Below are 5000 nucleotides of genomic sequence, written 5' to 3' on the forward strand. Positions count from 1 at the left end.
CTAAAAACTCGAACCGGAGAAGATTTCGTGACCGTTTGAAAAAAGTGTCCCCATTTCAGACACTTTAACGGCTACTGGCAGCAAACCTGTAAAATCTCAAACGCTCTTTAAGGGGGTGTGAGTTCTCAGAGGTTTGATGAGGGATAGGGGGCCAACACAAGGGCCAAGTACCAGCACCCATCGCACGTCATGTGCGCACACCCCCCCGGCCCCCCTCCCAATCGCCGGAACCCCAATGCCGCCGGTCAGGTTCTCCGGCGGTACTCCGGCGGTACTCCGGCGATGCTCCGGCGATGCTGTCCCGAGTGAAAAAAATGCGGCACCAGCACATGCTGGAGCCAAGCATGGGCACCGTGGCTCAAAATCGAACTCCGGCCAAGGCCTCGACCATCAATGGCACATGATGACGCATGGTGATGGCACATGCATCGACCATCATCGGCATAGGCTGCCCTTCGGTACGGGCACCTGCCTCGACCGCCATCGGCACAAGCTGGGCCCTGGTGTGGGTTGTTGCCTCGATCACCAGCGGCACATGCTGAGCCTTGGTGCGGGCGGTTGCCTCGAGCACCATCGGCAGACCCTGGGCCCTGGTGCGGCCGGTTGCCCCGATAACCATCGGCACACGCTGGGCCCTGGAGCGGCCGGTTGCCTCGATCACCATCGGCAAAAGCTGGGCCCTGGTGCGGGCGCTTGCCTCGACCACCATCGGCACACGCTGGGCACTGGTGCGGGCGCTTGCCTCGACCACCATCGGCACACGCTGGGCCCTGGTGCGGGCGCCTGCCTCGATCACCATCGGCACACGCTGGGCCCTGGTGCGGGCGGTTGCCCCCAGCACCATCGGCACACGTTGGGCCCTGGTGCGGGCGCTTGCCTCGACCACCATCGGCACACGCTGGGCCCTGGTGCGACAGGTTGCCTCGACCACCATCGGCACACGCTGGGCCCTGGTGCGGGCGCTTGCCTCGACCACCATCGGCACACGCTCGGCCCTGGTGCGGTCGGTTGCCTCGAGCACCATCGGCACACGCTGGGCCCTGGTGCGGGCGGTTGCCTCGACCACCATCGGCACACGCTGGGCCCTGGTGCGGGCGCTTGCCTCGACCACCATCGACACACGCTGGGCCCTGGTGCGGCCGGTTGCCTCGAGCACCATCGGCACACGCTGGGCCCTGGTGCGGTCGGTTGCCTCGACCACCATCGGCACACGCTGGGCCCTGGTGCGGGCGCTTGCCTCGACCACCATCGGCACACGCTGGGCCCTGGTGCGGCAGGTTGCCTCGACCACCATCGGCACACGCTGGGCCCTGGTGCGGCAGGTTGCCTCGAGCACCATCGGCACACGCTGGGCCCTGGTGCGGTCGGTTGCCTCGAACACCATCGGCACACGCTGGGCCCTGGTGCGGCAGCTTGCCTCGACCACCATCGGCACACGCTGGGCCCTGGTGCGGCCGGTTGCCTCGAGCACCATCGGCACACGCTCGGCCCTGGTGCGGCAGGTTGCCTCGACCACCATCGGCAGCCTCGAGCACCATCGGCACACGCTGGGCCCTGGTGCGGGCGCTTGCCTCGACCACCATCGGCACACGCTCCGCCCTGGTGCGGTCGGTTGCCTCGAGCACCATCGGCACACGCTGGGCCCTGGTGCGGCAGGTTGCCTCGACCACCATCGGCACACGCTGGGCCCTGGTGCGGGCGCTTGCCTCGACCACCATCGGCACACGCTCCGCCCTGGTGCGGTCGGTTGCCTCGAGCACCATCGGCACACGCTGGGCCCTGGTGCGGCAGGTTGCCTCGACCACCATCGGCACACGCTGGGCCCTGGTGCGGGCGCTTGCCTCGACCACCATCGGCACACGCTGGGCCCTGGTGCGGGCGCTTGCCTCGAGCACCATCGGCACACGCTGGGCCCTGGTGCGGTCGGTTGCCTCGAGCACCATCGGCACACGCTGGGCCCTGGTGCGGCAGGTTGCCTCGACCATCATCGGCAGCCTCGACCACCATCGGCACACGCTGGGCCCTGGTGCGGGCGGTTGCCTCGACCACCATCGGCACACGCTGGGCCCTGGTGCGGTCGGTTGCCTCGAGCACCATCGGCACACGCTGGGCCCTGGTGCGGCAGGTTGCCTCGAGCACCATCGGCACACGCTGGGCCCTGGTGCGGCAGGTTGCCTCGACCACCATCGGCACACGCTGGGCCCTGGTGCGGGCGGTTGCCTCGACCACCATCGGCACACGCTGGGCCCTGGTGCGGGCGCTTGCCTCGAGCACCATCCGCACACGCTGGGCCCTGGTGCGGCAGGTTGCCTCGAGCACCATCGGCACACGCTGGGCCCTGGTGCGGCAGGTTGCCTCGAGCACCATCGGCACACGCTGGGCCCTGGTGCGGGAGCTTGCCTCGAGCGCCATCGGCACACGCTGGGCCCTGGTGCGGCAGGTTGCCTCGAGCCCCATCGGCACACGCTGGGCCCTGGTGCGGTCGGTTGCCTCGAGCACCATCGGCACACGCTGGGCGCTGGTGCGGGCGCTTGCCTCGACCAGCATCGGCACACGCTGGGCCCTGGTGCGGCAGGTTGCCTCGATCACCATCGGCACACGCTGGGCCCTGGTGCGACAGGTTGCCTCGAGCACCATCGGCACACTATCGGCCCTGGTGCGGGCGGTTGCCTCGACCACCGTCGGCACACGCTGGGCCCTGGTGCGGGCGCTTGCCTCGAGCACCATCGGCACACGCTGGGCCCTGGTGCGGCAGGTTGCCTCGAGCACCATCGGCACACGCTGGGCCCTGGTGCGGGAGCTTGCCTCGAGCGCCATCGGCACACGCTGGGCCCTGGTGCGGCAGGTTGCCTCGAGCACCATCGGCACACGCTGGGCCCTGGTGCGGTCGGTTGCCTCGAGCACCATCGGCACACGCTGGGCCCTGGTGCGGCAGGTTGCCTCGACCACCATCGGCACACGCTGGGCCCTGGTGCGGGCGCTTGCCTCGACCACCATCGGCACACGCTGGGCCCTGGTGCGGGCGCTTGCCTCGACCACCATCGGCACACGCTGGGCCCTGGTGCGGCAGGTTGCCTCGACCACCATCGGCACACGCTGGGCCCTGGTGCGGGCGCTTGCCTCGAGCACCATCGGCACACGCTGGGCCCTGGTGCGGTCGGTTGCCTTGAGCACCATCGGCACACGCTGGGCCCTGGTGCGGCAGGTTGCCTCGACCATCATCGGCAGCCTCGACCACCATCGGCACACGCTGGGCCCTGGTGCGGGCGGTTGCCTCGACCACCATCGGCACACGCTGGGCCCTGGTGCGGTCGGTTGCCTCGAGCACCATCGGCACACGCTGGGCCCTGGTGCGGCAGGTTGCCTCGAGCACCATCGGCACACGCTGGGCCCTGGTGCGGCAGGTTGCCTCGACCACCATCGGCACACGCTGGGCCCTGGTGCGGGCGGTTGCCTCGACCACCATCGGCACACGCTGGGCCCTGGTGCGGGCGCTTGCCTCGAGCACCATCCGCACACGCTGGGCCCTGGTGCGGCAGGTTGCCTCGAGCACCATCGGCACACGCTGGGCCCTGGTGCGGCAGGTTGCCTCGAGCACCATCGGCACACGCTGGGCCCTGGTGCGGGAGCTTGCCTCGAGCGCCATCGGCACACGCTGGGCCCTGGTGCGGCAGGTTGCCTCGAGCACCATCGGCACACGCTGGGCCCTGGTGCGGTCGGTTGCCTCGAGCACCATCGGCACACGCTGGGCGCTGGTGCGGGCGCTTGCCTCGACCAGCATCGGCACACGCTGGGCCCTGGTGCGGCAGGTTGCCTCGATCACCATCGGCACACGCTGGGCCCTGGTGCGACAGGTTGCCTCGAGCACCATCGGCACACTATCGGCCCTGGTGCGGGCGGTTGCCTCGACCACCGTCGGCACACGCTGGGCCCTGGTGCGGGCGCTTGCCTCGAGCACCATCGGCACACGCTGGGCCCTGGTGCGGGCGGTTGCCTCGAGCACCATCGGCACACGCTGGGCCCTGGTGGGTTTAGGCACATCTTCAAATTTCTGCCGTGCCAATGCCATTTTTATGGCTTGTAAATTCATACAATGGTCCCCTAAGCCTTCACGTGAAGTTTCGTTGGAAGATGACTCGTTTTCTATTTTTCATGATTTTTGAAACTTTTTGCGGTTCGGGATTTTTTAAAATTTTTTTATAAGGATTTTTGGCCCCAAATTTTGTAGGCATGATCCTTATATTTTTGTTGGCATGCACAAAAAAATTCAGCTAAAAACTCGAAGTAGAGAAGATTTTGTGACCGTTTGAAAAAAGTGTCCCCATTTCAGACACTTTAACGGCTACTGGTAGCAAACCTGTAAAATCTCAAATGCTCTTTAAGGGGGTGTGAATTCTCAGAGGTTTGATGAGGGATAGGGGGCCAACACAAGGCCAAGTACCAGCACCCATCGCACATCATGTGCGCACACCCCCCCGGCCCCCCTCCCAATCGCCGGAACCCCAATGCCGCCGGTCAGGTTCTCCGGCGGTACTCCGGCGATGCTCCGGCGATGCTGTCCCGAGTGAAAAAAATGCGGCACCAGCACATGCTGGAGCCAAGCATGGGCACCGTGGCTCAAAATCGAACTTCGGCCAAGGCCTCGACCATCAATGGCACATGATGACGCATGGTGATGGCACATGCATCGACCATCATCGGCATAGGCTGCCCTTCGGTACGGGCACTTGCCTCGACCGCCATCGGCACAAGCTGGGCCCTGGTGTGGGTTGTTGCCTCGATCACAATCGGCACATGCTGAGCCTTGGTGCGGGCGGTTGCCTCGAGCACCATCGGCAGACCCTGGGCCCTGGTGCGGCCGGTTGCCCCGATAACCATCGACACACGCTGGGCCCTGGGGCGGGCGCTTGCCCCCAGCACCATCGGCACACGCTGGGCCCTGGTGCGGGCGCTTGCCTCGACCACCATCGGCACACGCTGGGCACTGGTGCGGGCGCTTG

This window comes from Durio zibethinus, unplaced genomic scaffold, assembly GCF_047325235.1.
Source record: "Durio zibethinus cultivar Kanyao isolate XHJ-2024 unplaced genomic scaffold, ASM4732523v1 HiC_scaffold_2, whole genome shotgun sequence".
Lineage (NCBI taxonomy): Eukaryota > Viridiplantae > Streptophyta > Magnoliopsida > Malvales > Malvaceae > Durio > Durio zibethinus.